The sequence below is a fragment of the Dipodomys spectabilis genome, unplaced genomic scaffold, assembly GCF_019054845.1.
Source record: "Dipodomys spectabilis isolate Male_0828 unplaced genomic scaffold, ASM1905484v1 ptg000120l, whole genome shotgun sequence".
Taxonomy (NCBI): domain Eukaryota; kingdom Metazoa; phylum Chordata; class Mammalia; order Rodentia; family Heteromyidae; genus Dipodomys; species Dipodomys spectabilis.
The window spans coordinates 2,748,402-2,774,985 of record NW_024870797.1 but is presented as its reverse complement, the minus strand read 5'-3'; positions in this window follow the sequence as shown (position 1 = coordinate 2,774,985).

The following is a 26,584-nucleotide window of genomic DNA, read 5'->3' as shown; positions in this document are numbered from 1 at the left end:
AAAAAGTAGATTTGTTTTGGGGTTCAAAGTGGCAGAGTGCTAGCTTTGAGCTAGCGAGCTGAGGGACAGCATTCAGGTCCAGAGTTCAAGTCCAGTGACCAACCAAGGAAAATGCCAATGGGGCATTCCCAGAATAAAAAAGACACTCCTGGCTGCCAGGCACTGGGGCTCACATGTGTAATCCTAGCTACATCTGAGACTGAGATCTGAGGATCGCAGTTCAAAGCCAGCCTGGGCAGGAAAGTCCGTGAGACTCTTATTCCAATAAACCACTCAGAAAACTGGAAGTGGCACTGTGTCTCAAGTGGTAGAGTGCTTGCCTTGAGCTGAATAGCTAAGGGACTGCATTTAGGCCCAGAGTTTAAGCCACATGACTGACAAAAAAAAAAAAAAGACTCCTGGGATAAAAGCGATGATGGAGCATCCAGAGGCAGTAAGCCACTGCTTGGATGACAGAAATAATGACAGATCCTAGAATCATTTTTGTGTGGCCCTTCAAAACTTGGTCAGAGCCAGGAGGTCATAGTTTGTAAGCATGTCTAATGTCCATGACTAACTACCTCGTAAGGGATAGGAACTTGCCAGTCATCTGTGATAGTAGTAACAAGCTGAAGTTATGAAAGGTGGGGGATAGTTTAAATCCCAACTCCTGCATGTGCCAAAAGTCCTAATTGGCAGTAATTTTTGAGCTGACATCAGTTATATAAAATTCATCTGTTCAGGAAAAAAATGTAAATCTGAGAGTGTGTACCTATTGGTATCTATCTAAAGGCTTCCATAAGTAATTTAGTTATTGTTAGAGTCACAGAGATTAGGTTCCTCAGCCAGCCAGAAAAATGCAAACTGCTAACCAGGTTACACATTTTTAGCCTCTCCCCCCAAAAAAAAGAGAAGGTCTGTGCAGTTGACAAATGTTAAAATTTTGTTCTTAATGACATCTAACCCTGGTAACCTCTTTTAGGCTAAGGCTCCTGTCTAGGTAGGATCAATACCCCTGAAGTCAGCTTAAAGATGTTACAGAAGGTAGACCTTCACCTATCAACCCCCTTTTAAGATCAAGGCTCCAGAGTCAGTTTTTAAAAAATGAGGCAAAATAAATAAAATAATTTTTTGAAAAAGACATAAAAAATAGTGATAACAGGTGTGCAACTGTGGACACTGCATATGTTGGAGATGGTTACAAGACCAAGTATTCTTTTTGTTTACAAAATATATCTGGCTAATAAAAATTATCATCTTGGTAAACTATCCTGGGATACTATCTAAATGGTCTTAAAAACCAGTGGGGCCACAGCCTGCCATGCCTATATAATATATCCTTAACCAATCTGTGTAGAAATTTGCAGCCCAGCATGAGGTGTGCCAGTCCCTTGTAGCCACTGAGAGACCCTGCTGCTGCTACAGCCTGACAGTTACTGGGAGGAAATCTACATCATCAACCTGGACCACCTCCACCCTGGAAAAAGTAGACTGAACTGCCTGATTCCATCACCTAAGACTGCTTCCTGGTGGAAAGCTACTTTGAGTCTGCTAAAAACTAAGATCTTATGGGACCTTCTTTTGGTGATATCCAGTAACCCTCTCTACTCCCACAGTGGATATTGGGCACAAGGGCAACATCACTGGCTTGCCTTAGGCATTTCAAGGCATAAGGACTGGAAATCCACTCTAGAGTCATAGCCTAGTTTGGCTCTGGTATGGTAATAACCTGCTTCCTCCTGGGTGTGTGTTAAAGAATATTAACCCCACCAAACTAGTCCCTGTCTCATTGATGTGATTGAGCTTAGAATACCATACTCTTACATCTCCTTCCACCTTGTGCTTCCTATCAAGCAGCTCCCAACAATGGCTGTAAAAAGAGATTTTTATCAATGGAGGTAGTAGGAAAAATGAGACCCAGCCCAGCTCTTAGGCTTAAAATCTAGCAAGCTCCTTCATCCAGTGATGCCTTGAGCCTGTTCTGAGATAACTTGGTTCCACAGGCAAAAAAAAAAGAGGCAGTTTTAAATTCAAGCTGCCAAAACTCAGGAAAAAAGGAGGGTAGTAAAAAGAGAGCCTTGAATAAAATTTGGGGGAAAAAGTTCTCCTATGGATAAAAAAGGATTTAAAAAGTAAGGATTGTCTTAAAATGTTTGTGTCAGAGTAAAAAAAAATGACAAACCCAGAAAGTTTAAGTATGTAGCAAATGGTATGAGTTTGTCTTAAAACTGGAGCTTATGAGTAAAGCTAGTAAAAAAATAAGTTAGTTGTGATATACATAGAGTCAGGATTGGTTCACTGATATAAAACATTCTTTATGTCTTTTATGTCTATCTGTATGGTTAAAAAAAAAAAGATGGGCCTACTTTAATCTAGGTGCTGGTTTAGTTAGAGCAGCCAGGTCAACTCATTGGCAGAGGAAGTTCTCTAAAATTGCCTAGGACTGGATTTCCTTCTCATAAAGCAAGGCAGCCTTTTTTTTAGCATTATGAAAAACTTTTTGTTTTTACACAAATCAATCTAAAATTATTAGAAAAAATTCACCTTGGTTAAGAGAGTCTGAGGGACTAAGTCGTGCTATCAGTCTCTCTTCTCATGGTCCCCATGGTGACAACCCTAATAAACTGCCCTGGCTGGCATAGTTCTTCTCTTGCTTCTGACATTAACTGTTGGTCTCCATGATGACCCCAATTACATCTATTGCTGGTCCCTGTGCTAATCCTCCTGATGCCACTGGTTGGTCCATGTGTAATTAATGCTATGATTCATTTATGCAAAAGCAAATTAGGGCTTTAAAACTAGTAATTTTGTGTACCCCAAAAAATGAGTCAAGGATTTGACTAGACTAAAGAAAAATGGGGGAAATGTTAGGGGAAGCCAAAAAAAGGAAACCAACTCCATCTCTAATGTGCAAGGAGCTCCCCACTCCCCCAAGCTAAAAATTAAAATGCTGATGTCTGAATGTTAAAACAATACTGGTTTCTACAATGTTAAATCTAAAAAGTTCCTTTACTTGCTATGATAAGATTGTATGACTTGCTTGACCATTTTCAATATAAAATGTGAAAGACCAGCATGTTCCCGGGAAGGACTTCTACTATTTCAGGAGACTTACAGGAAGATAACCCCTGCAAGACTCCCATAGGGAGACTGCCACTGTTTGTCCCCAATTATATGATCTTTCTGTGTGTCTAACAATGCCATTGCCACCTGCATGTGGCCAGGTTTGATCAATGGATTCTGTGGCTTTTGCCTTTAAAAACCCAGCTTAAGGAGGGCTTGAGGTTGCAGTGTCAGCTCTTTCATCTGTGCTGTGTCCCTGGCTGGTCAACTTTGCACTTCCCCAATAAGTCCATCTTTTTATATGAGATGGTCTGTGTGTGGTGGAATCTCTTCCTTGTAAAATGGGAAAGATATCATTATGCAATAATTTACTTTCCATATTCAGTTGGCAATTTTCCTAATTGTTTTGAGTTTAATGATGGCGTATCCTGGTGATATTCTGCAGGAGTATAATAAAAAATATTTTTAATTCCTTTCTGGGACAAACTGCAATATGTAGGAATCAATTCTTCTTCCATGAATTGAAACACTGGAATTTTATAACAGTATACACATAATGAGGGATAGGCCAAAGCTGAAGGCACTAACAGTATAATGTCTTTGCTATGCACTTTGAAAGTCGAAAAAGTCCAGTCATGATAATTGTCCATTGATACATTGCACTGTGTTAACAACTTCAAGATTGAAAATAATATCAATGTGAATTGCGACTGTCTTCCAGTATGAGGGTTGAAGTGAGTTTTCAGTTTCCATAAGCAGAAGCATGGCAGAGTGCTCTCAGTTCATGAGTTGCAGTGGAGCTTCAGTTGGGCCAACCTAGAAACTGAGTTGCCATCCAAATTTAAAAGTAGTGAAAAGTAACAATTGTGATGATTATGCCTCATTGAGGGTGGCATTTCTCCCTGCCAAAGAAGGGATCCAGGTCATGCTTAGGTTAGACCAGAGAAGTTGAGTAGATATAAACAAGGATCATTCTAAGTTTTCTTTTCATGCCTTGTCAGTAAACTTTATTAGGTTTTGCTCTTACATTTTTGTATGTTTAGCTTTTAAAGAAGAGTCATTTCCTTCCAAGATACTCGCTCTCATATCTTTTGTCATAACAGTCTGAAGGTGCTGCTGTTGTCCAATGGGTACAATAACAAAATTGATTTATTTTTCTAAACTCACAATATAGGATTTGCAAAATCATTTGGTTCTAAAAGTCCCTGAGAGGTATGCTATCATAATGCAACACAAGGCATTCATATTTCTTCTCTACAAAGGATCTAGTTACTTCCATGACATACTATAACTTCACACACACTGAACTTCAATGTGTCCAAGTTACCTTCAATGTTTTAGTTGAAAATTCTCTGCAAGAAACCTGTATGTATACTTCCTTGCAACTTCTCACAGAATCATTGGGTGAATAATGATATAGCTAGAAGGATGGCATTAAACTGACAACTCCTACCTATAGGTACAAAAATGCAGTAGGACTTCTTATTTTATTGGTTACTTTTAAATTTGACATTTAAATTTAAATTCTTGATGAAAAAGTTGCATATTATAGTCAAAAGATTTTAGGCAGGGTATTTCTGAGTTGATTATATACTTTCAGGAAACTGTACCAAGAATTATATATATCTTTTATATGAATCATTCTGTGACATTACTGATTCCATTTTTGTTTCTTATTTCCTTTCAATCTGACTTCAGAATAAGATATCTCAGACAATGATCTTCTGCTTTCATGACTCTAAAAATGGTGGCATGTGAGAAGAATTTTAATTTAGTATAACAGAATATTGATTGTTACTCTTTACAGGATATCATTCCAAGATATAAATTACAATGAGCAATGAACTGATATATAGTTATTGATGGCTAACTCCTGTGAATGTATTCCTGGAAAAAAATGTATATTGTAGGTTATTTCTTCAACTAAATTAGGTTTTTGGCAAGAAGAATGAAATATGTGCAGTGTGAAATGTTTAAACAATATTATATGGTTGCCAGTTTTTCCACCAAGCCAGTGTCATTTATATGCTGGCAGAATTGAAGAAATGGACTACATATTTGTTTTCCTTTCTCATCAACCCACAGTAGAGAATGTCACGACTCCAAGTATTATCTAGAGTAGATAAAACTTTAGGCCCAATTATTCTTTGTTACGGTCAGTTGGCAATTTTCATAAAAAGGCCAGTAATACTGATTGTCTACCTCCATACACCCTTTTAGACTCCAAACTATACAGTTTAAAGTTATTTTATATTTCTTGCTGTCAGAAATCCTGCCAACATAGTGAACAATTTCCTCATGTTTTATTACTAGATAAAAAATGGAAGAAAATAGAATGTTATAAGTAATGAATAATCAGGAGAAAGATGTAATATCGGTTTGGAGATATGCAAAAATCAGAAAATCCCATCAAGGCACATGTCTCCTAATACTACCATAAGAAGCAACTGGGAATGTGGCTCAGTGGTAAAGTGCATGCCTCGCATGCATGAGGCCCTAAGCTTGATTGCTCAGCATCACATAAACAGAAAAGACCAGAAGTGCTGCTGTGGCTCAAGTGAGCGCTAGCTTGAGCTGAAAAACTCTGGGACAGTACCCAGTCCTAGAGTTCATGCCCCACAACTGACAAAAAAAAAAAAAAAAGTATAGTAACAGGACATTAAAACTTGTCAGGTAAGAAGTCCTTTTATTTCCTGTTTCATTTCACACAAGCACAAGTTGATCTGAAAGTCCTGAGGTCAGGGACTGGAAGTGAACATTCTTTACCCTGTCACAATATCAAAGAACAATCTCTCAAGGAAGACAGTCTAAAAGGTGACAATTGTTTCTAAAACACTGACCTGTGGGATTGTTTTCTTCCTTTTATGGAAGTGATCCTGCTTTAGTTTGCTGAACCCAATTTCAACCAAATTATATTGTTTTTCCCACACATTCCAAATACTATTTCTTTAGGTTATTTGTTTGGCTCTTGGATGTGTCTAGATGATCCAATAATGAACAGATATTAACCTTCTATTTCAAAATTGCACCTTTTGTCCTATGTGCACCAGCATCAGAATGCTTTAGAAAACTGCATTATCAAACCAAATAAATGGAAAAGTCCCTGATACTCATGTTATAGTTTTGAAAACAAGAAGACATTCATATTTTTTCTCTTGTGTGATTCAGAATCACTGCACATGTATATTAGGAAGTTTGCTACTTAAGAATGTTCAATAAGAAATACTTCCATAAAATTTTCTAAAAGGTTGATTGTGGCTCACACTTCCAATCCTAGCTATTTAGGAGTCTGAGACTTGGGAATGGTAGGTCAAATCTACCAGGTGAAGGAAAGTATACTAGAATCTTATCTCCAGTTAACCATCAGAACACAAGAAGAATAACAGTAGCGCCTCAAACTAGTAGAGCCTTTGGCCTTGAGCCAAAATACCTGAGAGATATTGAAAGGCCCCAAGTTCAATCCAAATGACCTATAAAAAATCCTATATGATATATAAGAAGATGCCAATTACAATAAAGATAATTCTGAAAGGATGAAATTACTGCTTTTAGCTGTTACACAGTAAATGTTTCACAAAGTGTTTCAGACATTTTGAAATTTGATTTTAAATTGTTTCCTCTTTTTTTTTTAATCAAACAAAGCTCTAAAAATATGTGTAACATATTCCAGGCCTATAAACTTATAAGGACCTACTGCCACTTCGTATCTATTTTTGTTTGATTTACTATATTATAAATACCTATATTAAGTACTCCCTCTGTCTTGCTTTTTTAAAATATACTTAGTAGTAGCTCTGAGTATCTCAGTGGGTTTAGTGTTATATCAGAAGATGACAATTTTTCCTTAACATTCATTCATTTATTTGTGAGAACAGTTTTATATCAACAAGCCTGAAGTCATTTACCTCCATTCATATTTTAAGACATAGGTTTTACATATTTTTTATACATTGCATGGTGTAAAATATAAATGAAGAGACCTTTTCAAGATATTTATATTTGCAAGAAATTACTTCACTCCTTGTTGGATAAGTTTCATTAACTGCACTCCAGTCACCCTGTTTCAGTGGCAGTAATACAACAATCCAGTTATTCTTTTTTTTCTGGTTTTAGGGAAGTGAATAAATACTTCTCTAGAACAAACAGACCATTGAAATAGGAGTGATGTAAAGGCATTTGTATGTTGGTGTAAACAGCAGGATCAGAGTTCAGGTGAGTTAGAGGTTAAGAAGACACCAGCAGCACACTTCTACTGAAGCCTAGCACAATTCCAGAGAATTCTATGATGAAAATCATAGCACAGAAATGGAATCTTCTCATCTGTCTTTGGGCCAGAATGGAGCATTTTTCTTGACATATGCTGGCTTGGTGATGAAGTAACTGAGATCATGAATGGGAAAATGATTGTGACATACAATAGTAATTGGGGTCTCACACCAAGGAGTCACTGGAAGCAACAACTGCAAATGAAATGTCATTTTGATGGAAGGGCTTCCTGCTGTCTTTGGTGAGTCTACTTATCTTTAGCAGACACCTTAATTTGCCCCCATCAGTAATCAATCTTCTCATGTGTACCAGTTTATGTTATTTATTTTGTTCTTAGATCTAAATATTGCTCATATTCAGAGCTTTTCTGAATATTACCCATTGTCATCCTATATTATCATTCTCAGTTGTATTTTGTAGGCTTGATTGAAATACCAGGACACAACACTCTGAAGTAAAGTATTTTATTTACATCATGGAATTATACCACCAATCTCTAAATTTCTGTTCTGATATTCCAACTCCCCAAATTTCACCTTTAATGTTTCCTAGGAAGCTCTTTAGTAATATTTCCTAGCAGTTATTTAAAGCAGGCAATTTAATATCAAAGTACACTTAGGTAAATGATATTATGCAGGCAGATGAACTTTCCCTATGACTATATATTTTCCGTAGATTCCTGGACCATGATCCATAATGTAGAAAAGCTCTACAAAATTCAATAAACAAAATATACAATTTGAATTTATTTATTAAAATGGGTTGTAAAAATGTAAACATTTCTGTGAATTTGGCTGCTTATCCTTCATATGCACCAATTAATAGCACTGGGTTAATTCTGCAAACATTATGAACATTTTTTTTTTTTTTTGGGTCCAGTTGTGGGCCTGAACTCTGGGCCTGGGCGCTGTCCCTCAGCTCTTCAGCTCAAGGCTAGCGCTCTACCACTTGAGCCACAGCGCCACTTCCGGCTTTTTTCTTTTTGCTTATGTGGTGCTGAGGAATCGAACCCAGGGCCTCAGGCTTGCAAGGCAAGCGCTCTACCGCTGAGCCACCTTCCCAGCCCAACATTACAAACTTTTAAGGTCAAAATGTACACTGAAGAAATTCTGGGAAATCTTCATATCTAAAATAGGCTTCACATAAATTTAGTATTTATAACATATGTAATATGGAGGCCAAATTAATGTTTTCTGTTTTATCTGCAAATATTAGAATTCTAGGAGGCATAAAATTCTATTTTATATATATGCATATAATCTATATATAATCTATAATATGTATAATATATACATATAATCTATATAATATATATTCTATTGCTACATATAGATAGATTATATGTATGTAATATATATGTATGTATATAATATATGTGCATATAATATATGTAATATATTGTATACATGTATATAATATGTATTGTGTAATATATTATATAGATTATATGTGTATATCATATATTATGTAAATATTTATCATATGTTAATATATAATATTTAATATAATATGTTAATATATAACGTTTATATGTTTATATAAATATTATATAGTATATATATTAGAATTCTATGCCTCCTCCACATTTTATTGATCCATTAATCTACTGAGGGGCATCTGGGTTGGATCCATACCTTAGCTATGGTCAATAATGCTGCTATAAACATAATTGTGCTAGTAGCTTTGGTATGACCTTGTTTGTGATCGTTTGGGTAAATGCCCCAAAGTGGGTTTTCTGGGTCATAAGGGAATTCTATGTGACGTGAAATCAGAGCCTGGGATTTTTACTCAAGGCCTTGTACTTGAACTCTGGGCCTGAGATTTGAACTTACAGCCTGTACTTTAATGTCTGGCCTAGGCCTTTAATTCCAAGCCTGGGACTTGAACCCACAGTGCGGGCCTTATAGTCAAAGCTTAGGCTTTTGACTCCCAGCTCAGACCTTAAATTCAAAGCCTGGGAATTGAACTTGGGACATGGGATTTGAACTCAGGGCCTGGGCATAGAACTCATAGCCTGGGTCTTGAATTGTTAGCCTAGCACTTGAACTCTTGGCCTAAGTCTTGAACTCTCAGCCTGGGCCTTGAGCTCCCAGCCTGAGTCTTGAACTTGCAACCTAGGCATTGAATTCTGGAACTGGAACTTAGGCCCTGGGACTTGAACTCAGGTCCTGGGCTTTGAATTCAAGGCTTGGACATTTAACTCAGGGGTGGGACCTTAAATTCCAGACCTGGGACTTGAACTCTTGGTCTGGGCCTTGAACACAGGGCCTGCACATTGAACTCACATCCTTGAGGCCTTGCATTAAACCCTCAGCCTGGGACTTGAACTTATGGCCTGGAAGTTTTGACTCCCAGCTCAGACCTTAAATTCAAAGCCTGGGAATTGAACTTGGGACATGGGCTTTGAACTTGGGTCCTGGGCCTTGAGCTGACAGCCTGAACCTTGAACTCAAAGCTTGGACCTTGATCTCAGGCCCTGGAATTTGATCTCAAGACCTAGGATTGGAATTCACAGCCTGAGGGTTGAACTCGGTCTGAGCCCTGAACTGTGAGCCTTGAACCTCACTGTCTGTGAGTTCAAGTTCCAGGCTTTGAGTTAAAGGCTCAGGCTACAAGTTTGAGGACCGGGCCCACAGCTCAAATCCCAGGCAGAGAGTTCAAGTCACAGATCATGTGAAAAAACCCCAATTCAAGCCCTGAGTTCAAGGCCCGGACCCCAATTTCAGTCCCAGGCCCCTTAGTTCAAGGTTCAGTGCCCCAGTACAAGTACCAGGCTCTGAGTTCTTGTGCCAGGCTGTGAGTTCAAGTCCCAGGTTCTGAGATAAAGGTCAACACCAGAGATTCAGACCCAATTATGAGTTCAAGTCACAGGTCCCCAGTTCAAGGCCCTGGCCCCCAGTTCAAGACTCAGTCACCCAGTTCAAGGCCCAGGTTGTGAGCTCAAGGCCCAGGCCCCTAGTTCAAATCCCAGGCCCTAAGTTCAAGGTCCAAGGCTCTAGTTTAAGGACCATACCATGAGTTCAAAACCCTGGCTTGGAGTTCAAGGCTCAGCCTCTGATTTTCAGGGCCAAGCATGAGTTCAATTCCCAGATCCTGAGTTCAATTCCTAGGCTGAATTGAAAGCCCTGACATAGAATTCAAATCCTGGGATTTGAATTCAAGGCCTTGAGTTCAGGTTCCAGGCCCCAAGTTAAAATCTGAGGCCCAAAATTCAAGGTCTAGAACCCCTCAAGTACCATACCATGAGTTCAAGACCCAGGGCCCATATTCCAGGTCTCAGGCCCAAGACAACTCCCAGGCTATAAGTTCAAGTTACATATTGAGATTTCAATTGGCCCTGAGTTCAAGAGTTGGCTTTAAATTCAAGTCCTAGGGTCCAAGGTCAAGGCCCAGACCTGAGATCAAGGGCCAGGCCTTGCGTTCAAAGCCCAAGTCATGAGTTCTATCCCAGCCCCAGAGTTTTAGACCCATGCCTCAAATTTAAGGCTCAGGCCTGGAGTTCAAATCCCAGGCTTTGCGGTCAAGGCCCAAGGCCCAAGTTGAAGTTCCAGGCCCGCATTCAAGGTCCATTGCCCCAGTTCAAGTACTAGGGCATCAGTTTAAGGCCCAGGCTGTGAGTTCAAGGCTAAGGCTGTGAGTTCAAGGCTAAGGCTGTGAGTTCAATGCCCAAGTCCAGAATTCCAGGCCCATGCTATGAGTTCAAGTCCCACACACTTAGTTCAAGGTCCAGGGCCCCAATTCAACATAAGGCCATTAGTTTAAAGTCCAGGGTGTGAGTTCAAGTTTCAGGCCCTGAGTTCAAGTTTCAATCCCCAAGTGCAAGTTCTAGACCCAGAGTCCAAACCCCAAGCACCAAGTTAATGCCAGGATTTGAGTTCAAATCCTAGGCCCTGAATTCAAGCCTAGTTCACTGAGCCTTGAACTGTCCACTGTGCCTGAGATTTGAATTTGCAGCAGGAGCCTTGAACTTGGGGCGTAGGCCTTGAACTTTCAGCCTGGGACTTGAATTAGGGCCTGGGACTTGAACTCACGTCCCGGGCATTTAACTCAGGGCCTGGGCCCTAAACTCGGAACCTGAGACTTGAAGTTGGATCTTGGGAGTTGAACTTAGTGACTGAAACCATAATTCGAAGACTTGGCCTGGAACTCATAACCAGGGACTTGAACTGGGCCCCTGGACCTTGAACTCAGGTCTGGGACCTTGAACTTGCAGTGTGGAACTTGAACACAAGATCTAGGATTTGAAATCATGGCTGTGAACTGAAAACTTGGGACTTGAACTCACAGCCTAGACCTTGAACTCATGGAGTGGTACTTAAACTGTGGCACTGGAACTTAAAACAGGGGCCTGGGTCTTCAACTGGGGCCTGGGACTTGAACTCACAAGTTGAGCCTTGAACTAGGTGCCTGGGCCTTGAACTGGGGACCTGGGACTTGAACTCCTAGCTGGTCCTGAAACTCTAGGCCTAGGCCTTGAATTCACAGCCTTGGCCTTGAACTCACAGCCTGGGCCTTGATCTCACAGCCTGGGCCTTGAACCCATGGCCTGGTACTGTAACTGGGCCCTGGACCTTGAACTTGGGACCTGGGAATTGAAATTGGGGCCTGGGCTTTGAACTTAGGGCCTTTGACTTGAACTTGGGGCCTAAGACTTGAACTTGAGGTCTGGATATTTTTATTCATGTCCTGGGACTTGAACTTTGGGCCTGGGGTTTGAACTCATGGCCTTCGACTTGAATTTGTAGTCTGGGCTTTAACTCAAAGCTTGGGACTTGAACTCAGAGTCTAAGCATTGAACTCTTGGCATGGGCCTTGAACTTGGGCTATAGACCTTGAAATCAGGGCCTGGGACTTGCAGTCAGGGCCTGGGCCTTGAACTCACAACCTGGGCCTTGAGCAGTCAACCTGGGACTTGAATTCATAGCCTGGGTCTGAAAATCAGGTCCTGGGCAGTAAACTCCTAGACTGGGCCTTGAACTCACAGCCTAGACCTTGAACTCATATGTGAACTGGAGCCTTGGACATTGATCTTGGGGCCTGGGCCTTAAACTCACAACCTGGACCTTGAACTGCATTTCAGGGACTTGAACTCAGAACCTGGGCGGGCCTTGAACTCACAGCTTGGCACTAGAACTCATGGCCTGGTACTTGAACTGGGGCTCTGGACCTTGAACTTGGGGACTGGAGTTGAACTCATACCTTGAAGTCAGGCCTGGGATTTTTATACATGGCCTATGACTTGAGCTCTGGGCCTATGATTTCAACTCCTGGCCTGGACCTTGAACTTCTAACCTGAGCCTTTAATTCAAAACCTGGGACTGGAACTCAGACTGAGCCCTGAATTCTCATCATGGGACTAGATCTGGAGCGTTGGATCTTGATATCAGGATTTGGGACTTTAACTCACAACCTGGGTGTTGAACTTGGGACTTGGGCCTTGAACTGGGGCATGGGACTTGAACTCATAGCCTAGGCCTGAAATCTGGGCCTGGACATTTAACTGACATAATGGGCATTGAACCACATGGCCTGGTACTTGATCCAGGGCCATGGACCTTGAACTCAATGGGGAGTAGGGGACTTGGAACTTCAACTTTGGGTTCAGACTTTCACCTCAGAGCATGGGTCTTGAAATGAGTGCCTGTGACTTGAACTTAGATCCTGTACCTTGAACTATTTCATAGCCTGGGACTTGAACTCTTGTCCTGGGCATTTAATGCAGGGTCTGGACCTTCAATTTGGAATCTGGGACTTGAAAATGGAGTTTGGGATTTAAAACTAGACTGGGTCTAGAGCTCATTGTCTGGGCCTTAAACTCATAGCCTAGGACTTGAACTGGTGCCCTGAACCTTTAACTCAGGGTCTGGGATTGAAATTGGGGCCTTGGCCTTGAACTTGGGTCATGTGACTTGTTCTCAGAACTGGAGATTTTTACTAGTGGCCTGCAACTTGAACTCTGGAACTGGGATTTGAATTGTAGCCTGGGCCTTTAACTCAAAGCCTTGGACCTGAACTAACAGACTTGAGTCCTGAGCTCTCCGCTTTGTCCTTGAACTGGAGCCCGGGACCATGAAGTTGGGAGCTGGGTATTGAATTTCCAGCCTATATCTTGAACTTGGCGCCTGAGCCTTGAACTCACAGCCTAGAACTTGAACTCACACCCTAGGAGTTGACTTGGTCTTAGACTATGTAAATCAGGTCCTGGAAGTTGAATTCAGAGCCTGGGTTTGAACTCATGGCCTGGCATTTGAACTGGGCCCTGGATCTGGAATAAGGAGCCAGAGATGTTAACTTCGAGTCTGAACCTTGAACTCACAGCTTGGCCTTGAACTCAGGTGTGGGCCTGGAACACGGCCCCAGACCTTGAACTCAGGGACTTGGGGTGCTCACTTCCCAAAATGCATTGCTGAGGGCAAAGTGCTATGCCCACACTTTTCCACAGGGTGGCACCACAGAACCCAATTCCCACAATACCATGTTGTCGGCCCAGTTCTATGCTCATACATGTCCACAAGGTGGCAGCAGAAAACCTCACTTTACATAATGTCCAGTAGTTGGCACCTCCATCTCCATGGAGTGGCCTGAGAGTACTCATTTCCCACAATGCGCTACAAATGGTCCCATGCTATTTGGGCACAACTCCACCAGTCAGGCCAGAGAGCTCACTTCCCACAATTCGCTGCTGACAATGAGGTTATATCCCTGTATTTCTTCATGTGGTGGGGCCAGAGAGCTAATGACCAGCAAGAGGCCATATGCTATGCCCTCACTGGTTTATGCTGTTGTGCAGAAGCTCAACATAAACCAGCAACATGTTTGGCTCTTGTTTCTGCAGGATATTTTCCTTTGATGATTTTGGGGGATCATTTTGAAATGATCATCCCACTTTCTGCTCCTTCTCTGCTGTCCCACCTGAGGCCTTGCTGTGTTCAGAACAAATTTTCTCCATGAGTGACTTTCCATTTTCCTACTAACATAGTTGATGATATAGTATTTAACTTAATCATTTACCAATATAATTATTATGACCTTGGAGGCCCCAAGGTGCAATTCCCAGCTGTGTTCACCTGGTGGAGGGGCAGAGCCACATTTGCCGAGCTTTAAGACCAAGGTAGGGCAACATGCCACAGCATGTCCACCAGGCAGTGCTCTCTGACCAATTGAAACACTCATCGGTTTTGCAGCTGTTGTTTCCAGCAAATTGATTTTCAATTGTTGCAGAAATGGGCACCATTAATCTCCCTACCTGTGGACCTGGTCCAGAATGTCTCATGCTCCATCCTACATTTCTTCCTAGTGTGACTCTCTCTCCAGATACATATGTGCAAGGTGAGGAACCTTGGCTTCCTCCAGCTCAGGTGCCTGCTGGTACCAGTACACTTCCTGGTGCACATGTCCTGACTTGTGCGCATTCACACACCCCTAAGTATGTTCTGGTATACCAGGTCCCTAATAGTGCATACACATATGCCAGTGAGTGTGGGCCTCCTGGTGCATACACGTACTCCCCCTAGTAGCACTCAGGGTCAAGCCCCTGCTGGGCCCAGGCATATGATGGTGAGCTTGAACCTCTTGGTGAGCATATGCATTTCTTTGCCTGTTGACCTGTTGATGTGTGAGAGTACAGGCACACAAGGCTTTGCTGGTCCCAGTGGCTGTGCCAATCTGCTGTGGAGTATGTACCTCCCTATGCTATGGAGCGCAGGCTTCCTAGTGTATATGCACCCACTGATAACAGGAGGGCCCCCTGCTGTGCATGCCCTCTTTGTATCCCAAGCTTCCACCCATGCATATTCCTCCCTTTCAGTGCATGTGCTCTGGATCCCTGATGTCTGTCAACCTCCTGCTGTGCATGCTCCTCCCAGAGACCAGATTATGCTAATAAGGGTGAGCATCCTAATATACATGCACAAACTGGCACTCCCATGCCTCTTATTGTGCATGCACCTTCTAAAGGTCATGTACCTGCCAGTTCTCATATACTTCTTCTGTTGGACATGTGCCTGCTGGCCCACCTGATGTGCATGTGCCCCTAGTGCACATTCCTATGCTGCTTTGCACAGATGCTCTTTCATGGAGTTAGTGCATTGATTTTGTGTGCATGTGGATGTCAGTCCTGAAAAACAGGGCCCTTGCATGCTTCCATGATATGCACTGCAGTGCATGGGCACCACATTCTGTGAGACTTGCCCCTCATTGGTGTAGGACACACCAATCATAGGTGTGCATGGGACTGAAGGTGCATGTAGGCTTCTCCTGCTCCCATGCAATCCAGTTGTTCTGTGTGGTATGTGGCTTCTGGTATGCATGGGCCTCCTTGATGCCTGCGCAGGTTCTTCAGCAGTGGTATTGGACCAGCGGTTGATGTTGGGCCTCTGAGAGACTGACTTCAATCCTCTGCTTTTGAGAGAAGAGGGTCACCTGCCATGCATTCACCCTCTGGAGTTCTCCTGTCAGCTCAGAAGGGCCTGAACAGGTGCATGTGTCATCTGTCCTGGAGCTTCCGAACTATCCTGGGATCTATTTGTCTGTCAGTGCCATCTGTACTGGGTGCTTCTGAACTACCCTGGGATCTGTTTGTCTGTCAGTGCCAGCAATCCTTCTACCACACATGTGGTGTCTGTACTGAGGGCTTCCATACTGCCCATGTGTACTCTGGAGTCCTTGGGTCTGTTAGTACCAGTGACCTGTTGAGATGTGAGATGCACAGGATGCACATATGTTGTATATTCAAATGCCTGCTAATGTGCATGTATGGTGGTCCCTAGGCAAGGCTCCTGTTACTGTGAACGCAAATCCTGGAGCTCAGTGCTGACTGGAACCTGTCAGTGTTCTAGTGTGTGTGTGCCTCCTGCTACACTGGCCAATCCAGCCTCACATGCACACCTTATGGCACTTGAGAGACTGCCAGTACACACTCGTGTTCTGATACATGTGAGAGAGCTGGTGCATGTGCTGTTTAAATGCACAGGAGACTGCTGGTGCATATGGGCCCCACTCATGGACATGCACCTCCTGGTGGTGCATGTGCATTTCTTCTTGCTTTGGGACCTTTTGGTTAAAATGTACCTTCTGATTCCATGTGCATTTCCTGGTGCTTGTGATTCTGCTAGTGCACATAGGCCACCAGTATGAAAAGGCATGATGGAATTCACAAGAAAGCTCATTCAAGAGCCCCTAGAGTGCATATGGATGTGAACCTCCTTTGTCTTGGAGATCAAAGATTGCTTGAGTCCTGTCCAGCTTCCCGTGCACTGGCAGCTATGGGCACCTGTAGAGAGATGTCATTGATAAAAGACATGGATCCTTTGGCCAAGAGACCCTCGTGGGGCAGTGCCATGCTCTTCACCATGGTCTGCAACATGCTGTGCTTTGCACAAGGCCCAAGGCAAATGGGTCCCTACAGGTGGCATATGCTGCCTGGACAGACCCCTGGAGAGCTGCCTGGGCAGACACCTGGGTACCTACCTGGACAAATGCCTTGGCACCTACCTGTTCAAATACCTGGACACCTACCTGGATAGACATCTGGGCACCTACCTAGACAGCTACCTAAACACCTACCTGGAAAGCTGCCTGGACAGACACCTGGGCCGACACCTGGTCAATTACATGGGCATACCCAGACCCTTACCTTAGTACCTACCTGGACACCTACATGGGAAGCTACCTGAACAACTCCTTGGGAACCTACCTGGACCCATACCTGGACAACTACCTGGATATGGACTTGGGCAAGTTCCTAGACATGTTCCTAGACACCTCCCTGGACAGCTATCTGAACACCTACCTGGACAGTTATCTGGACACCTACCTGAGAACTTCCCTGGATATGTACTTGGACATCATCCTGGATACAAACCTGGACAACCACCTGGACAGCTACCTGTACAGCTACCTCGATACTGATCTGGACATGTACTTGGACTCACACCCGGACACCTATCTTGACACATACGTTGACAGTGACTTGGTCAGCTAACTGAACACCAAACTGATTATCTACCTACATACCTACCTGGACATATTCTTGGATAACCTTCTTGACATGTACCTACATACATGCCTGGACACTTACCAAGACATCTACTTGGACACATACTTGGACTCCTTTCTTGACCTGTACTTGGATACCTACCTGGAAACCTAACTGGATGCCCACCACTACACCTACCTCACACCTTCCTGGACATATATCAGAGCACCTACCTGGACGTTAACCTGTACAGCAACCTGGACAGTTATCTATACACATAACTGGATATGTACCTGATTACGTACTTAGACACCTTTCTTGACATATGCCTGGATAACTAACTTGACAGCTATCTGCACATGTAACTGGACAACTACATGAACACCTACCACTATACCTAGTAGACACCTACAGGGATATGTGCCTGGAAATCTACTGGGACACCTACCTGTGCAGCTTTCTGGACACTTATCTGGACAGCTACCTGGATACATACATAACACATACCTGGAGATGTACCTGGACAGCTACCTGGGCACCTACCTGTGAGATACCTAGGCACCTACCTTGGCAGACACTTGGATACCTCCCTGGCCACCTACATGGCTATGAACCTGAGCACAGCGAGGGCCATGTTCCAGGCCTCAGCCAGAAAGTTGCATGATGCAGTTCAGTTGCGGCTGGCTGAGGATTTTCTGGGGCAGCTTCTTGGCTACAGGGCAGAGCCAAAGGGGACTCTGCAGCCAGCAGCCTTGTCCCAAGGGTTTGTCCTTGGGATTTGACTGGGTTTGTCCCAGTCTTGTGGGTTAATGGGAAACCTTTGCCTTTAGGCAACAGAACCAATGATGGGAAACTGGACTTGAGGGAAAGGGAAACAACATCAAAACCTGAAGCCTTGCAATGGTTAAGGTGAGAAGCCAGGATTCTTAGAAAAACCAGAGAATGTTCAATATTCCCCTGTGCTTTCTGTTTTTTAATACCTTGTCCCGACCTGCAGGACATCAGCGAGGGCAGTGAACCTAAGCGAGAAGGAATGAAGGGACAAGAGACACGAAGAATGACAGCAAGACAAGGATTCTGATCAAGCTGCCAATTTTTATTTTTCACACAGGGGTATTTATATGCTTAGAATAAGGAAGCTTTTTCATTGGCCGTAGCAGCTGCAGGATGTTTGCTTAGGGCAGTGTGAAAAGGTGGTCGATAGCAGCTACCTGGTCTTTGTTTGGGGCAGGATGAAAAGGCTGGATTCTGTAAACAGCCTCGAGATGTTCCAGTGAGATAGTCAAGCTTATCATGCAGAGAGACTCCCTTTAGGGCTCCCGACAATACCTGGCTTGTAAAACCCAAACTATGACTTACAAGGCTGAATGCAAATATTCTGCTTCTGTACCTTTCTTGCAAAATGCTAAAGTTATGATATGAGGAGAAACTCCTGCTTATGTGTTTTTCACCTGTATATATCCAGCCTCCCCTGAGCTTAGGGCATACTCTGCTTCCCAAATAGTGGAGTGATAACCACTACAGCAGCCAATAAATGTTCTTAGCCTAATTGACTTTGTGTCTTGCAATCTCATTTCGATTCAGGATAAAACTACTGAAGAAGCTGGGTGCTGGTGGCTCACAACTGTAATCCTAGCTACTTAGAAGGTTGATATCCGAAGATTATGGTTCAATGCCAGCCCATGCAGGAAAGTGAGACTCTTCTTTCCAATAAGCCACTCAGAAAACTGGAAGTGGCTCTGTTGCTCAAGTGTTAGAGTACTAGTCTTTAGCTGAAGCTGAGGGACATTGCCCACAAGAGAAAAAATCACAGTTGGAGGCTCCAGAGAGATCCAAGACCTCAGGCCTTGCCTGGGGTACCCCTGTCCCAAAGGAGCTGCATTACTTCCCTAGGGATGGCTATACAGAAACATTCCTTTGCCCCAGGCTGGTCCTCCCTTTAGGCCCTGATTCAACACCATCATGTCAATGTTTGCAGGAACTCCTTAGCCTGAAATCCCAGGATAGCCTCAACCTGGAATCTTAACAAGTAAGTACTATTTTCTAGCCAAAGCCTGATTAGGATAGGTGGGAGGCCAGACTTGGCATAACTCCCTAGCCCTGAGATAGGTGGGATGGTACTCCATTCTATCTGGGGACTTTCAGGCCGGGGCCATTGTCCAACCTAGTTTCTGTTATTTGTGTTGTTTGCCTTAATTTTCAGTTTGTGGACAGTCATATTAATCCACCCCACTAGACCTAATAATGGACCATTTTTCCCTCTTCCAGAAAAAGGCACGGGACTATGGTTATAAGGCCATCTCCACACCCTTTGTGAGTTTGAATGGCTCACATTCAAGACCAGATGGCCCACTGCAGGTTAATGTCTTTTAAATGATCTCTATGCAATTAGTTTTATTATCCTAGGAGACTCAGGCCACCAGGAAAAACTTCCATACATCACCATCTGGATACATGCTGTGGCAGACAGACCAATATGGATCAAGAAACCTTCAACAAAGTCAGGTCCAGCTAGGCTTCTCTTGGCCTTGAATGGTCCCATGAGGAATTATCCTAAATCTACCCATCCCCCTATCCTCCAGGAAGCAGAGGAAGCCGAAAATGATTTGCTTCTAGAGCATCCACCTTATATACTCAACCCTATCCCTTGGTGCCATCCTTTACCCAAGAACGGTCACATCCCCTGACAACTTTAGTCCTCCAGACACACACCACAGTGAGTCTGGGTCTGGCTACTCAGAGGTGGGACTTCCGTCCAGCCTTATGCCTCTTTGCCAACTCCCTTCCCCTGAAGTGGACCTAGTCCCATGGTTTATGTTCCTTTCTCTACTTTTGGCTTATATAACAGAAAGCTTCATATTCCCACATTTTCTGAACAGGCTCAAGCTATATTTCATCTTCTAGAGTCCATCTTTGTCACCCACAAATTTTTGTCAACACTCCTAGAGGCTCTCTTCATGACAGAGGAACAGGATTCTCTTAGGCAAGGAGAGCTAAAGGCTGTCCTGGATGCAGAAGGACCTCCTGCCACAGATTCTGTCCATCAGGAGTGCATCCTTCCTCTGAATCACCCCCTATAGGACTACAACACTGATCATGGTAGGGAGGTGATCACAAATTACCACCAGGCCCTGATGATGGGACTGAGAGCAGCCACTTAAAAGCCCACTGACATGTCTCAAGTAGGAGAATTTCTTCAGAAATGAGATGAGCTTTCTTAGAGTGCTTCCAGGAGGCTTACCATACCTATAGTCCTCAAGATCCAGAGAACCTTGAGAATAATTCCGCAAATATTCAACTTGAGCTTTATCTCCCAGGTTTTCACAGACATCAGGAGGAAGCTCCAAAAGTTAGAAGGCTTTGAGGGAAAAAATTATGTCAGAGTTGATGAAAGTAGCTCAGAAGTTTTGTGTAAACAGGGAAGAGGAAGGAAAGGAATAGAAAAGACCAAAACAGATAGTGACAGAGGGGGACCAGGAGAGAAAAATCACTTGGGCTGTCTTAGCCGCTATGAGTGCAGCTAGAAGAGCAGGTAGGAAAACCCCTGAGGTGGAAAAAGAAAAGGATTAGGACACAAGTAAAGAGGGAAGCAAGGACCTCCTCAGATCCAACTAAAGAGAAACCAGTGTGTCTATTGTAAGTAAAGATGGCACTGGAAGTTAGACTGGCTGTAGAAGAAAGCAATGGAAAGATCAATTCTGACCTTCAAAGTTTACAGGGCTGGGGTTCCAAACTCCCTGGGAACCTATGGTAAGCATGGGGTAGAAGGAGGGAAAAAGTCAATTTTCTAGTGAACACCAGAGTTTCCAACTCAGAACTGAATGAACCAAAGAACAGTCTGTCCACCAATCGGCTTAAAATACAACTGGCTACTGGAAAAATTCACTTGTACCCATGAACAACAGCCTGGCTGACTGACCTAGAGAAAAGGACTATTACTCATTCCTTCCTAATGATTCCAGACTGCTCCTTTTCCCTAAAGGGAAGAGATCTGATCCAGAAATTATGAGCCTACATCTTCCTGAAGGATGGGACTGAAGTGATTCTAGGGGATAGACACCCCTTCTACCCCACTAAGATTCTTATTAGCTGCCCCCTTGAGGAGGAATATTTACTCTTGGAAGATCAAGTTCAAGAGAGCCCACATGACCCTTCTCAAGGAATTCTTGATTGAAATTCACCAGGTATGGGCAGAGACAACCTGCCTGTATTGGTAAATACTGGCCATCTATTGTTGTGTAATGTCCTTCTCATCTGGGTCAAGCAATATCCAATATCTCAGAAAGCAAGGAAAGGAATATTCCCATCAATAGGCTAAGAGATACAGGCATCCTGGTGCCCTGTCATTCTCCCTGAAATATACCACTCTTGCCCTCAGGAAATCAGGGACAAATGAGTACCAGCCAGTCCCGGACTTAAGAGAGGTTAACAAACATAGACAATTCACCCTACAGTCCCAAAACTGTACACTCTCTTGTCTCCTGCTACCTGATAGGATAGTCTACACCTTTCTGGACTTGCTTTCTTTAGCCTCCATCTGGTGAAAGCTAGCTGCCAATTTTTGCTATTGAATGGTCATGAAGGGTACTTGAGGCAGGTAACTTAGACTCAGTTGCCACAGGGTTTTAAGAACACACCAACCTTTTTGATGATGCACTTAGTCATGAACTGATTGAGTTTCCTACAGCCCACCAGGGATGACTCTCTTAAAATATGTAGACAAAATTCTCCTGGCAGCTGCCACTGAGGAAGAGGGCCAAGGGTCCACAGTGACCTTGCTCAAGGAACTGGGAAGGCTAGAGTATGTTGTCTCAGCTAAGGCTCAACTATGCAGAGTCAGGGCCACCTACCTGGGATATGAACTGGACTTCAGGAAATGCAGCCTATCCAAGAAAAGGATATAAGCCATCATTTGAATACATGCTCCAAAAATCAAGAGACAGAGCCGTGAATTCATGGGAGCAACCTACTACTGTTGCCTGTGAATTCCTGGGTTAGCTGAAATAACTACACTCCTTCATTCAGCAATAGGGCTGGGGGAAAGACTGCAATGGGGAGAAGAGAAGCAGAAGGCTTTCAACAACTGAAGAAAGCACTGATCTCTGCCCCTGCTCTAGCCTTTCAAAAGCATTTCCAGGTTTTCATAGCAGAGAGAAGGGGTGTAACTAAGGGAATCTTGACTCAGGTGTTGGGACTATGGAAGTGGGCTGGTCACATACTTTTCTAAACTCCTCAACCCAGTGACTGCTGTCTGGCCCACTTGCCTCCATGCAGTCACAGCCACCACCCTGCTTGTAAAGGAGTCTGTCAAACTCACCTTGGGGCAGGAGTTGCAACTCATAAACACTCATGCAGTTGAGACTCTCCTTTGTGGACCAGTGGGTCAATAGCTCTCAAACTCCTGGATCACCCAATACCAGGTACAGATTCTGGACCAGCCCAGACAGATTTAGCAAAACAAGAACATTAAATCCAGCCACTCTCCTTCCAGATACAGATGAGACTTTCCTTTCCACAACTGCACTGATATCATCCACCTGACCTCAGGGGCATGAAAGACCTGATGGACATCCCTATGCCCAATCCAGATGAGGCACACTTCAGTGATGGGTGTAGCTATGACCTGGATGGAACATGGTATGCTGGGGCAGCAAATATCTCAAGAGATCAGAATCTGTGGGCAAGGCTCTGCCACGGGGCTTCTTGGCTAAATAGGAAAAGCTTATTGTCCTGACTCAAGCTTTGAGGTACACTAAAGAAAAACATCACCATGTACAGCCGATATGCCATGTACTGCCACCATCTACAGAAACTGTGGCCTGTTAACATCAGCAGAAAAGCAGACAACAAATGAGGAGGGAATTCTGGCTCTGCTAGAAGCCATATGGCTACTGGAGAAGGTGGCAATAATATATTACAAAGGCCACCAAAATAATAGCTCCCCGGAGGCAGACAGAAACCATGCAACTGATCATGCTGTGTGAGAGGCAGCCACATAAGAAGTAAAACCAATTGGCCTTTTGGTAATAACCCCTCTTCCTGAGCTTCCAAGCTCTCCTGAATATTCAGAAGCAGACCTCTAGATAGAAAAACAGATACCTTTGAAAACCCTCCAATCAGGACGGAAGCTGCAGTAGAATCATAGACTCCTTGCCCAGGCCTTGGGGTTGAGGCTGATTGGCAAACCCACTGAAACACCCATTTGGGTGAGACAAAACTGGATCAGCTGCTATTTACAAGGTCTTTTCACATTCTTGACCTGAAAGATATTATCCACAGTGTAGTATCTAGATGTGTGATCTGTTAACAGATTAACAGCAACTAGACCCCTGCGAGAATGGGATACGAGCAAAAAGGACATTACAGGAGAATTCTGGGAAATAGACTTCACAGCTGTAAATCCTGGGAAATATGGATATAAATATTTGATTCTTCCCTCACATGCCTTGTTAGGATGGGTAGAGGGATGTGCCACCAAGTTAGAGACAGCACAGGTAGTTGTAAGAAAGGTTCTGCATGAGTTAGTGCCAAGGTTTGTTCTCCTGCAAGTGATTGGCTCAGATAATGGCCCTGCATTTGTGGCCAGTGTCACTAAATTGATTTAACACACTCAAAGTTGGATTGTGATACAGACCCCAGAGCTCAGAACAGGTAGAGAGAATGAATTGGACCTTAAAGGAAACTTTGATTAAACCAATAGTGGAAACTGGCAGGGATTGGGTGATCTTCCTGCCTGAGATGGTCTTAAGGGCTAGGTGTACTCATTATAAATTTAAATTTTCTCCTTTTGAAATTCTCTATGGGAGGCCTCCACCTCATCTACCCCAGCTAGCAGAAGTTGAACTAGTAGATTTTACTAACTACAACCTGTTCCAGTCCTTACAGTCACTTCAGCTCAACTTGGAACAACTATACCATCTTGTGGCCAATACTCATTAGCCAGTGGACTCTGAACACCCCTGCCCATTGCTGTCCTGTGTTGCAGTGTGGATTGGTGGACACAAGACCCCGATGTTGGAGTCCAAGTGGACTACCCTACATGGTCATCCTCAGCATGCCAACACAGTAAAGGTGACAGCAAAATGTCATTGGATTCATGGCTCTCAAGTTAAAAACTCCTGCATCCAAGAGCAGTGCTCACCAAATAAGGACAAATGAACTGTGAAATTAGGTAACATTGCAGCACTCATTGCTGCAAGCATCTTCTAGCCTGGTCACTGGGGGCTCAAGCAGGGACCTGGACACAGAATGCAAGACTCCTGCTGAAATCAGACTGGCAGCTCAGAAAGACTGGTGGTGGGCAATTAATTGCTAGTATTGTGAAGGACAAACAGCCTGATTTTAGATTAGATCTTTGTGGCTTAATTGAGAGGAGAAAGTGGGTGAAAGTAAATCTTGATCATGATGATGAGAACTATAAAGATACCCAATTCAATATATGTCCTGAAGACCCTTAGGAGAACAAAATCCCCCAGGGTGATTGGAGCAAAGATGGGGAATTCTACCATGGCACTTGGGATTGTGAGACACAAACCTCATGGAATCTTTAGGACTCACATGTCCGAGTGGAAAGAGGGAGGCTTAGCATGTCCATGAGACTCTCATCTCCAATTAGTAATCACACAAAAAACCTGAAAAACAATCAAACAAAAAACCCAGCAATATATCTATGGCTCCAGGTGGCAGCCTTGTGCACCAGCAGCTTAGGGACAGCACCAAGTCCCTGGGTTTAAGCCCTAGACCCAGCACAAAACACATACATATATGCATACACCAAAAAGACAAATAAAAATAAATAAATAAAAATAATAAATAATGTTAATGAATCACAAATATCAAATGATTAATAATAAATATATAAAAATATATTTGCAATAACTAGTATATGAGACAAGCAGAAAAAGTCAGATAAGTTTATGTTAGGTGAAATGAACCCCAAGATAAGGATTCAAATGGTTTTACTTTCTTGTGATTGTTTCTATCATATTTAAAAGATGATTTTTGTTGTTGCTTTGTATGTCCTTCCCCCATGGTATTAACCCCTGCTTGCACTGTATTTGATGTTGGTATAATTTGTGGAAGGGAAGGGAAAAAACAAATCATTTAAATAGGGATACAGTTGGACCCATTGCAACAATGAGGTGTATAAATCTTTATGTGGAAAAATGAACTTTACAACTATTGGAGGGTGGGTAGGAAAGAGCAGGGGAAGGGCAGTGATGGGAAGGGATGGGAAGGGGAAACAAAGGAGGAGGCAACAACGCTTGATAAGAAATGTACTCATTACCTTGCCCATGTAATTGTAACCACTCTGTATGGTATTTTCATAATAAAAAAATAAACACCAACACATAAATAATAATAGTAATACATAACAAGTATAAAATTGTGATAATTACTAAATAAAACACAGATAAGTAAGTGAATGGTAAAAATAACAAATTAGAAGCATCAGAAGATGACAGTAAGTAAATAAAAATACAAATAAGTAAATAGTAATGATAAAGAACAAGTATCAGGTGATGACAATAAGTAAACAAAAACACGAATAAATAAGTAAATAATAATGATCACAGATGACATGTGTCAGAGGCTGACAATCAATAAATAAAAACATAAATAAATAATACCATTGATAATAAGCCACAAATAATAAATAAATATTAGTAGCATGTAAAAGCAAAAATAATAAATAATAAACCACAATTATAAATGAATATACAAGCATACAAATAAGTGATGACAATGGATAATGCATAATAATAATGGAACTAATAAATGAATATAAATATGAAATATATATAAATACAAATATATAAATAAATATAAATATCCAAATATAAAAAATTAAATATGTAAGTAAAAAAATAAGATACAAAAATAAGATAAAAAAAATAAGATACAGATGAATGTCCCTGGTTGTGGGTTGACACCTGGTTTTCTCCTTTGCAGTCTGTTCATGGGCACTCTTCCTGCTGGACCAGGCCTCTGGGGAACGTTTTCCCTGCCAGCTCATAGGACTCATCATTGTCCAGCATCCTGTGGAAAAGCATAAGCCTGGCTGGACCAGCAGCAGGACAGACAGCTGGTCATAAGAGGTACTTGGCCTGCTCCAAGCTACATTAACACCTGGAGACTGGATGGCCCTGCTGGTCAGTGAATCACTCAAAAACTGTCACCCCAGCTACTCTAGGGGAGGCTGAGATCTGGAGCATCAGGCCAGGAAAGTCCCTGTGAGACATTTATCTCCAATGAACCACCATAAAACTGGAAGTTCTGCTGTGGCACAAATGGCAGAGT